At 49.4% G+C, this 11,077-nt stretch overlaps 1 long non-coding RNA gene across 2 annotated transcripts; it reads left to right on the top strand.

Annotated features, from left to right (window-relative positions):
* The first annotated feature begins 815 nt into the window (after positions 1-815).
* Positions 816-7,132, top strand: LOC308577763. Of its 2 annotated transcripts, none has more exons than XR_014003662.1 (2): positions 816-1,086; positions 6,550-7,132. It is a non-coding gene; the product is annotated as an uncharacterized lncRNA (long non-coding RNA). The 2 variants fall into 2 exon arrangements; XR_014003663.1 differs by lacking the exon at positions 6,550-7,132 and adding an exon at positions 1,732-2,138.
* Positions 7,133-11,077: the final 3,945 nt, after the last annotated feature.

The raw sequence follows: 11,077 nt of genomic DNA, 5'->3' as shown, positions 1-11,077 counted from the left end.
AACTCCAGGGGAATAGGCGCACAAGCACACAAACAGAGAGAGAGAAACGTGGTCTGCAACACATATTTGTTTACCCTGAGAGGCCAGTACAGCTGCAGATAAGCAGGGTGGAGCCAGTGTGGATATATGTAGATAATCCAGCCTTGCAATTTGCCCGCTCGCCTCGGGTGAACCGAGGAGGCTGCAGGCGAGGGCTGGAGTCCCAAAAACTTCCCTCCAGGGTTTTCCTGTTTGGGGAGGCTGGGGCCTTTTTGCATGCAAAAACAGACACACTCCAGCACGGACCTGCGGCTGCCCTCCCCTGAAAGCCAGATTCTAGTCCTCAACGGCTCAAAATCAAAAGCGGTTTAAATAAGAGCAAAGGATGGGTTGCGGGTTCGAACCCCACAATGGGCAAAAGTGTGCCGCCTTGCAGGGGGGGTGGGCGAGATGCCCTCAGGGTCCCTTCCAGCTGTACAATTCTAGGCTCCTACAGAGACACAGAAGGCAGATTTCTTTGGCATTCTCTTGAAGGCCAGCCTGCCTAGCTAGCTAGCAAGCGAGGGTCTCATTTTTTCAGGCGATCTTCCAGCGGTTTTTAAGAAGGTCAGGCCCATTCCAGGCCTCCAGAGTTTTCTCGGAAACCTGGGACAGTCTCCCGGCCTGCGTAGCAGACAGATTCCGGAGGAAAACATGTTTTGCTGGGCTGGAAGGGGATCGTCCAGTGGGCTGGGAGGAGAGGAAACCAATGAGGGAGAGAGGGAGGGAGGCGTCAGCAATTTCCTTGGGCTCATAAGCTCTTGGGGTCCCTCCCCTGGCAACTCTCCCCTAGGAGAGGACTTTTGGAGGAGAAACACTGGCGGGGGGGGGGCAGGTCTCCTCTCCAGTTTTGCATCCTGCTCCATTTCTGGATATTGCACCACCGGCGTCTTGTGCAACCAGGCCTGCAAGTGTGCGTAGTTGCCAACTGCTTCTCCCTGGCAGGGCTCTTCTGGCTTTAAGAGCCCCAGGCGAGACTTTCCACCAGGTGCCGTTTCCTTGCCTCTGATCCATTCCGCAACCGGCTAGATCCCGAAGCTGCCATGAGCGCAGCAACCATAATATTGGGTGGGTGAAGAATTTGTGCATTCTGCTTGCAGGCCCTGCCAGTATCCCTATTTTTCTGAGTTGTCAGAAGCCCTATCCTGGTTTCTGATTTGATCCCAGAATGTTAAGGCAACCTTAACAAAAAGTGCAACATTCTGGGATCAAATAAAGGGACCCCTGATCATTAGGTCCAGTCGTGGCCGACTCTGGGGTTGCGGCTTTCATCTCGCTTTATTGGCCGAGGGAGCCGGCGTACAGCTTCCGGGTTGTGTGGCCAGCATGACTAGTGAAACCAGAGCAGCGCACGGAAACGCTGTTTACCTTCCTGCCGGAGCGGTACCTATTTATCTACTTGCACTTTGACGTGCTTTCAAACTGCTAGGTTGGCAGGAGCTGGGACTGAGCAACGGGAGCTCACCCCGTCGCGGGGATTTGAACCGCCGACCTTCAGATCGGCAAGTCCTAGGCTCTGTGGTTTAACCCACAGCACCACCCGCGTCCCTATTTCCATCAGAGAAATGTTGGAGGGCGTGTGTTTGGAGGCTGGAGACACTCTTCACCTGCCTCGTGATCGGCTTTTGAGCTGGTTCCTATTTTTAAAAAATGGATAGGGTCTCACAAGAAGCAGAAAATTTGCAAGTGAAACTGCCTCTCCCCTCTTTGAAGGAACAAAGGAGATTTGCAAGGCAGACCTGGACTGCAAGAAAACAACAGCTGCCTGCCCCTTGGGTAGCGACAGAGCCCATTGCAACCAAGAGTGCGTCTGCCCATGTGCAGAAAGCCGAGGGCTACACGTAAGGGGTCTCTCTTGGCCCTAACTGGGGATCCTGGGGATTGGCCCCAGAGCCTCCTGCCTCCAAAGCAGCTGCTCTACTGTTGAGTTACGGTATATTATCGTTCCCCTAAAGGTGACGCAAGGTTGTAGTCCTCATGACTGCAAACAAAGCTCCGATTTCCTTAGGAACCTATGAAGCTGAGACCTTATCTGCACCGTCGAGGACATTTTGGGAGATGATATATGAGGAGATAAAAAAGACATTTAAGATTACTATACCAAAAAAACAACAATCCCTGGAGCTTTGCTTTTAGGGATTATAGGGACAGAAGTTACCCCAAAAAGACAATTAAGACAATTAAGTTGTTTACAACTGCAGCTAAGATTCTCTACACACACAAAAATGGGAAGAAGCAGAAATGCTCACCATTTCTGGATAAGGAAGGTGGTGGATTATGCCAAATGGGCAAAGTCAGCAGCTAAAATAAGGTTTTTGTGGAAAAGGGGAAACCCTTTTTCGAATTATTTAAAGAAATATTATTACATGACAAACACAGGAGCAGGATTCGAACCCTGAGCAACAGGGGGGGTTTAAAGATTACAGTTGTTTTGTCGAGGTTTGAGAGACAGAAAATAGGGAGCAATGGAAGGAGAGAAACAGAATGTCGTGGGAAAGGAGGTGGGAAGTTGATTAAAAAGAGCTTTTATTGTGTATTGAAATGTATGTGTGATTTTATCATATGTGGTGGGAATGTAAGAAAACAAAGAACTTCTGGGAAATGATATATAATGAGATGAAAAAGATGTTGAAATATACATTTTTTAAAAAAACCAGAAGCATTTCTACTTGGTATTATAGGTCAGGATATTAATAGGCATGATGTTAAATTGTTTTTATATGCAACAACGGCGGCAAGAGTATTGTTAGTCCAGAAATGGAAGCAAGAAGAAATTACGACGAAAGAAGAATGGCAGACAAAATTAATGGACTATGCAGAATTGGACAAAATGACAGGAAGGATTCGAAACCTGCGGGAACAGAGATTCACAGAAGATTGGAAGAAATATACAAATTATTTGAAGAGAACTGTAATCAACAAATTACTCTAGTAAGACTACAAGAAGTTTTGTAAGGAGAAATATATGAAGTGCTACAAAGTAGATAAAGAATAGAGAGATTGGTTATGAGTTTTAAACGTAACAGGGAAAATAAGAAATGTAGACTAAGAGATTAGATTGTAAAATTTTCAGACTGGACTGGTGGAAGTCAAAATATTGAATAAGATGTAAAAATGTGTTTTTTTAATGGTATGTTAAAAAAACTAATAAAAATTTATATATATATATATAAGAAATGTACGTGTGAAATTTTGGAAAACTTAATAGAAGAAAATGGGGTGGGGGGGAGGGGGAGGGCTGCCTGCATTGATTGACAAGAGGCTCTTGTCAATCAATCAAGGAGCCAGCTCATTCTGCAAGCCAAGCAGCTGTTCTGCTTATTGGGGTTATTAGGGAGTCAGGCGCACCTCGTCTCGTAGTAACCTTGAGGTTATGTAATCCCTGGCAAGAGCTCTGCAACTGTTTTTCTGTGCTGATAACGCCCTTCCCCTTCGCTCCGCAGAGTCCAGGGACCTGCCTTACCCTCCAGAGGAGGAGGAGCGACCAGCCCAGGCGGCAGCAAAGGGGGACTCCGGTTTCTAGTCCTCTCTGTTTCTCGGTCAGCTGTCTCTTTAAACTGCAGCTAAATGCAGGAAAACAGGGTCCGTAATGCACTAGGGACGAGTTGTGGGGTTAGGGTCCTGGGTTCGGCACCCGGGGAAAGACTTGCTGTCTGAAACCACACAAAGCTGCTGCCAACCTGTGCAGGCAGAACTATTACTACTCTACTACTACTAATAATACTAATTTATTGTTTATACCCTGCCCATCTGGCTGGGCTTCCCCAGCCACTCTGGGCAGCTTCCAACAAAATATTAAAATACAGTAATGCATCAAACATTAAAAGCTTCCCTAAACAGGGCTGCCTTCAGATGTCGTCTAAAAGTCTGGTACAGTGGTACCTCTGGATGCGAACGGGATCCGTTCCAGAGCCCCGTTCGCATCCTGAGTAGAACGTAACACGCGACTGCAAGTCTGTGCATGCTTCCGTGCATGTGCGTGACATCATTTTGAGCATCTGCGCATGCGTGAGCGGCGGAACACAGAAGTAACGCATTCTGTTACTTCCGGGTCACCGCGGAGCGTAACCTGAAAACGCTCAACCTGAAGTATATTTAACCCGAGGTATGACTGCTGTTGTTCTCTTTGACATCTGGTGGGAGGGAGTTCCACAGGGCAGGCGCCACCACCAAGAAGGCCCTCTGCCTGGCTCCCTATAACTTGGCTTTTCGCAGTGAGGGAACCACCAGAAGGCCCTTGGAGCTGGACTTCAGTGTCCGGGTTGGACGATGGGGGTGGAGACGCTCCTTCAGGTATACTGGACTGAGGCCGTTTAGGGCTTTAAAGGTCAGCACCAACACTTTGAATTGTTCTGGGAAACGTACTGGGAGCCAATGCAGGTCTTTCAAGACCGGTGTTATGTGGTCTCGGTGGGCCACTCCCAGTAGTAGCATGAATGGTCTCCCTCGGCAGGTGACGGCCTCTCTTTCCTTGGAGGTTTCAAAGCAGAGGTTGGATGGCATTATCTGTCACAGATGCTTTCGTTGAAATTCTTGCATTGCAGGGGGTTGGGCTGGATGACCCTTTAGGGTCCCTTCCAATGCTACGATTCTGTTATTGTATGAAAATTATATCTATATATAATAAAGATAAGGCCTGCAAGAACACCTGGGAATGTTATTTAGGTCACTCTGCCAAGCAGAGGGCAATTTAGGCAGCAATAAAACTCAAGAGAGCCACGGGGAGCCAACCTGCTCTGCCACACCTCAGCCCGGGTGCTGCTGCCAAGGCGGCCCCGTTCACCTCCCGTCTGCAACCGCCCTCCACATTAACAATCGCTGAACCTTGGAGCACGAGAAGGAGGCAGGGAGCAGGGCAGCCAATTAGAGAGGAGCTGGGGCTGGGGCGGCGAAAGAAGAGGCCTCCCGTTGCTTCCCTGCACGATGCCCCGTTCTGGGCGCTCAGAGAGATGGTGCTGAGAGAGAGACAGCCCACTCAGCCCTTTGCAGGCTCATCTTCTTACTTAGGTTTGCATCCCCATCATGAAATGATGCCTATTTTTATAATTTAAAAGTATGGAAAAATTTGGAATTAGTTTCTACAAAATTTAGTAAGTTATTCATATTTACACACCTATTAGGATAATAATAGGGACGCAGGTGGCGCTGTGGGTTAAACCACAGAGCCTAGGGCTTGCTGATCGGAAGGTCGGTGGTTCGAATCCCCGCGACGGGGTGAGCTCCCGTTGCTCGGTCCCAGCTCCTGCCCACCTAGCAGTTCGAAATCATGTCAAAGTGCAAGTAGATAAATAGGTACCGCTCCGGCGGGAAGGTAAACGGTGTTTCCGTGCGCTGCTCTGGTTCGCCAGAAGCGGCTTAGTCATGCTGGCCACATGACCCGGAAGCTGTATGCCGGCTCCCTCGGCCAATAAAGGGAGATGAGCGCCACAACCCCAGAGTCGTCCGCGACTGGACCTAATGGTCAGGGGTCCCTTTCCCTTACCTAAATAATATCAAACCTATAACAAGACTGTAGGGGTTAGGGTTAATGGTGTCTACTAAGTCTTCCATATGTTTTATGTGTTTGAAACATCTCAAGTACCAATGTATTATGGATTATTATTTTTTCCATTTATGATTTCTATTGTCTAAATGATGCCAGTACTGTAAAGGCTGAATGAATGAGAGACAGAGAGAGAGAGAGAGAGAGAAGGGAGAGAATGAGGGTGTCGGGAGCGAATCACACTGAGCAAGTTGGAGATAATGTGTGTGTGTGTGTGTGTGTGTGTGTGTGTGTGTGTGTGTGATTTTCTTTGGTTACAACAGTCCGTGTTTTGTCTCTTGTCGCGTTGCTTGTCTACAAATCAGTCACGTCTGATGTGATGCAAGTTGGGGTGAACTATTTATTAGCAAGAACGCAACCGGAAGAGATTTGGTGGAGCGTCAGGCCTAGTGAGCAGAGCAGCTGGAACCCAGTAGGTCTTTCCCCGTGGATCAGATGCCGAAATGCGTAGGCCAGGTGAGAACGTCGGAAGCACCCCCGGCACGGGACAGGCCTCCTTCCTCTCCTCCTGCCTCCGTGTTGGGGTTTCTAGCAGGGCCCCAAAATAGTACAGGGAAGGCCTGGCGTCAAGCGGCGGGGAGTTCCAAAGTGCAGACGCTAAAAAGATTTGGTTCTTAGCCGTGCAGAAGGGGCGTTGAGCATGACCTTGGCCACAGAACCAAGAAGACCTAGTGGCGTAAGGCAGCCTTGCAGGTAAACAACTTCTTCTTCTTCTTCATTTCCAAAACCGGAAAAAGAAAAATTACAAACATCAAATTCAAAATCCATATTCGTTTTCTAATATAAGCCTATTACATAGTTAACCAAATTAAAACATATCTAATTGCTCCAGACTTCTCTTTGCTGTATATAAATACAACACAATTAGAAATTTTATATTATAAATAATATTATAAATTCCCCTATACTCCCCACTCACTCCCCTTCACCCATGTGTGATCTCAGTTTTTTGTTTTAACTTCTTCCGTCTTCTTGTGTTTTTATCGCAGGTAAACTTCTTAAGGGCTTCATATACTAATAGGAACACATCAAACTTGACCCAGTAGCAAATCGGCAAGGGCGTCAGGTGAATTTCCTTACCAAAACCCCGCTTTTAACAAAGCTCCCTATCTGCGGAATTAAACGACAACGGTGCCATTGAGAGTCCGTGCTTCTGAATCTTGTCTTGAATCCTAGAATTGCAGAGTTGGAAGGGACCCCAGGGGTCATCTAGTCCAACCCGCTGCAAGGCAGGAATTTCAGCTAAAGCACCTGTGGCAGTCGGCAGCCCAACTTCTGCTTAAAAATCTCCCGTGAAGGACCGTCCACCACCTTCCATCCCCCGGTCAAACAGCTCTCACTGCCAGCAAGTTTTTCTTGACGTTGAGTCAAAATCTCCTTTCTCGTCGCTTGAAGCCACGGGTTCAAGTCCTACCCTCCAGAGGAGGAGAAAGCAAGCTTCTCTCTTTACTTGCTTTTTCTTTCTCTATCCCCCTCCCCTTTTTTTGTTCTTTTAAAGTCTTTCTTTGGTTAAAAACAGGGGAGAAAGATATAAAGCTTTGTATTTTCCTCTATAAACCTCAATGATATTTATTTATTTTTAAACCAAGCTTGTCTCTTTAAGAATCTCTTTGGGGTGAGGGGGGGTGGCCTTTAAAAACAGCAAACCTCTCTGGCCTTACAAAGCCAAGCCCTGCTCTCCCCAGGGAAGGATTTGGAGAGTCACCTGATGGCAGAAGGGACAGACAATGCTTTGCCACACAAGACCCAGGAATGAGTCTGTACGTGATTACAGACAGGGAGGGAAATTTCACTGGAGGGGAGACAAATTGCTTGCACAATCTTAGCAGGCCTTGCAGCAGGTCGGAGCTGCTTGGAACTGCTTCGGGTGTCCATGACGAGCTTTTTTCGTTTTCCAAGCTTTTGCTTGTGTGTTGAAACTGGAAGGAGTTGCACGAAGAACAGGGACTCGGGCAGGGGGGCAACAGGGAGGCATCTCCCTGGGGATACGGCTTAGCCCCACCTCCCTGTTGGGACCGGCTGACTCAATCCAAATATGTAGTCTGGTGGGCAAACTATTGTGTGTGCATGCGCGCTGAATCATATAATGGCAGAGTTGGAAGGAACCCTCGGGGTCATCCAGTCCAACCCTCTGCAATGCGGGAAGTGGGGGGGGGGAGTTTAATGAAGTTATAAGCCCCACCTCCCAATCTCCTTCCCAGTTACCCCACTCCACCTAGCCTCCTAAGGATGCTTGCTAAGAGAGGTACCCCCAAAATAAGCAAGCCAGGCTCCCTGCGGTTTAGGCAAGACCAGGGCAGTGACTCACACAGAGAGAGAACGGGCTGCCTCATCCGTCCTGCACATCTCTGGATTTGGAGCAGTTTGGAGCCCCGTGCAATTGTGCCCAGTGCAAAAGCGTGGCAAAACCGGTTCTCCCACTCCGACGAATGATTCCAAGGATGCACACGAGAGCATCGTGCAGGGATGCAACAGGCAAACTCACTTTCCAGAGACAGATAGGTGCTTTGCATACCTATAAGGAGAAGAATCAGGCTATGGCTGCACAATCAGCTTTTGAGTCCAGCCCCTCATTATCGACCCTTGGACAGCTAACTTTCATTTTGTTGCCAGCAGTGGGGTTAACCTCTGAGAATACACAGAGCTCCACACCCTCCAACATTTCTCTGATGATAATAGGGACATCCTGTTTAATAACAATAACAATAGGGACGCTGGTGGCACTGTGGGTTAAACCACAGAGCCTAGGACTTGCCAATCAGAAGGTCGGCAGTTCGAATCCCCGCAACAGGGTGAGCTCCCATTGCTCGGTCCCTGCTCCTGCCAACCTAGCAGTTTGAAAGCACTTAAAATGTAAGTAGATAAGTAGGTACCGCTCTGGCAGGGAGGTAAATGGCGTTTCCGGGCGCTGCTCTGGTTCGCCAGAAGCGGCTTAGTCATGCTGGCCACATGACCCGGAAGCTGTATGCCGGCTCCCTCGGCCAGTAAAGCAAGATGAGCGCCACAACCCCAGAGTTGGCCACGACTGGACCTAATGGTCAGGGGTCCCCTTTACCTTTAATAATACTAATAATAATAATGTTCCAGTCACTCTGACAATAAAAACATAACATAACATCTTCGAAAGGGTGTATATTCCTCCAATGAAAATAGGGACGTCCTAAGGAAAATCAGAAACTGGGACGGCTTCTGAAAACCCGGGACTGTCCCTGGAAAACAGGGACACTTGGAGGGCCTGTCAGCCCCTTCTTGATAGGCGTGGGCCTTTTAAAATGACAACAATGTGAAGTTTAAGGGGAAATAATATTCTCTGAGCATGCACAGAGTGATGCCCGTTTGCAAAAAGACACTGGTTTTTAGAAGCTGTCTTAACCGATCATGGAGGAACGGTTGGTGGGGCTCGACAGAGCCTTTTCTGTGGTGGCTCCCATATTGCAGAGTCCCTCTCCGGAGAGGTTAAACTGGCTCCCTCTTCGCTCTCCTTCCAGCGACAGGCCAAGACCTTGCTTGGAGAGGCCTTTGGACAATGGCGATTACTGGGCTGCTAGGCAGGGCAAACGGGATTTTAATTTCTGGTTTCAGATGCGCTGCGCTGCGCTTTAATTATTGTTTTTCATTAACCTGCCCTTGTCACTTTGCATTTCCGAACGATGCTTTTCAAACGCTGCAAGCCTCCTCGAATCCCAAGGTGGGGGAGAGAGGGAGGCGTGACAGATCCCGGGAAGGGACCCCAGGGGTCATCTAGACCAACCCGCCGCAATCCAGGAATGCCGTGGGATAAGGATTGGGGTCGCATCTGTATTTCGCACCCTCTACACTCCTGGGTTGATTTAGAGGCTGGATTGGGTGATCTGGTCATGCAATAAATTATTATTATTATTATTATTATTATTATTATTATTATTATTATTATTAACAATGGGCATGTGAAAGTGCACATACGCATTTGACTGCTTGCACACCCGGTCACAACTGGCAGTGTGCAAAAGTGAAGCCAGGATGGGGTTGGGCAGGGGGACGGATCCTGCAATGTGGGCTCTGGTCTCCAGGAGGAAAAAAGGGGCTAGTTTTTGCAGAGGTCACCCACAAAAGAAGGAGGTTTGCAGGTTGTGGATTTGTGCATGTTTAGAAATACCCACTGAAAAGATGGTAAAAGTTGGGGGTGAGGAAGGCAGCAGGGAGGGACTAATCCAGGCACCGCTTTCCTAGAGGAGACCGCAGGAGCAGAAAACACTCTGCACATGTTTAGAGGCACGCACTGCCTTCTCTCTCCTGCCGCAGAGGCACTCTGCACATGCCCAGAGGCACTCCCTCCCTTAGAGGATACAGCAGAGCAGAAAACACTCTGCACATGTTTAGAGGCGCACTCTGCCTTCTCTCTCTTGCTGCAGAGGCACTCTGCACATGCCTAGAGACACCCCTTTCCCAGAGGAGACGGCAGGAGCAGAAAACTCTCTGCACATGTTTAGATGTGCACTCTACCTCCTCTCTTCTGCCGCAGAGGCACTCCCTTCCTAGGGGAGACAGCAGCAGCAGAAAACACTCTGCACATGCTTTCAGGTACTCTTTACCTTCTCTCTCCTTCCGCAGAGGCACTCTGCACATGCCCAGAGGCACTCCCTTCCTAGGGGAGACAGCAGCAGCAGAAAACACTCTGCACATGCTTTCAGGTACTCTTTACCCCCCTCTCCTGCCACAGAGGCACTCTGCCCATGCCCAGGGGCCCCCCTTTCCTAGAGGAGACAGCAGGAGCAAAAAACTCTCTGCACATGTTTAGAGGCATGCACTGTCTTCTATCTCCTGTCACAGAGGCACTCTGCACATGCCCAGAGGCACTCCCTCCCTAGGGGAGACGGCAAGAGCAGAAAATACTCTGCACATGCTTTCAGGTACTCTTTACCTTCTCTCTCCTTCCGCAGAGGCACTCTGCACATGCCCAGAGGCACTCCCTTCCTAGGGGAGACAGCAGCAGCAGAAAACACTCTGCACATGCTTTCAGGTACTCTTTACCCCCCTCTCCTGCCACAGAGGCACTCTGCCCATGCCCAGGGGCCCCCCTTTCCTAGAGGAGACAGCAGGAGCAAAAAACTCTCTGCACATGTTTAGAGGCATGCACTGTCTTCTATCTCCTGTCACAGAGGCACTCTGCACATGCCCAGAGGCACTCCCTCCCTAGGGGAGACGGCAAGAGCAGAAAATACTCTGCACATGCTTTCAGGTACTCTTTACCTTCTCTCTCCTTCCGCAGAGGCACTCTGCACATGCCCAGAGGCACTCCCTTCCTAGGGGAGACGGCAAGAGCAGAAAACACTCTGCACATGCTTTCAGGTACTCTTTACCCTCTCTCTCCTGCCATGCCCAGAGGCAGCAGGAGCAGCAAACTCTCTGCCCATGTGCAGAGGCCCTCTCTGCCTCTCGCCGCTCCCCGCTGGCCTCTGCCGGCTGCTGCCCTTCCCTTCCCGGCCCGGCCGGCGGAGGCGGAGGCAGGGGCGGGCCGGTGGGGCTCAGCTGATGCAA

The sequence above is a fragment of the Podarcis bocagei genome (genome assembly GCF_964188305.1).
Source record: "Podarcis bocagei genome assembly, chromosome: 18".
Classification (NCBI taxonomy): Eukaryota; Metazoa; Chordata; class Lepidosauria; order Squamata; family Lacertidae; genus Podarcis; species Podarcis bocagei.
This window is presented reverse-complemented; position numbering and strand designations above follow the sequence as displayed.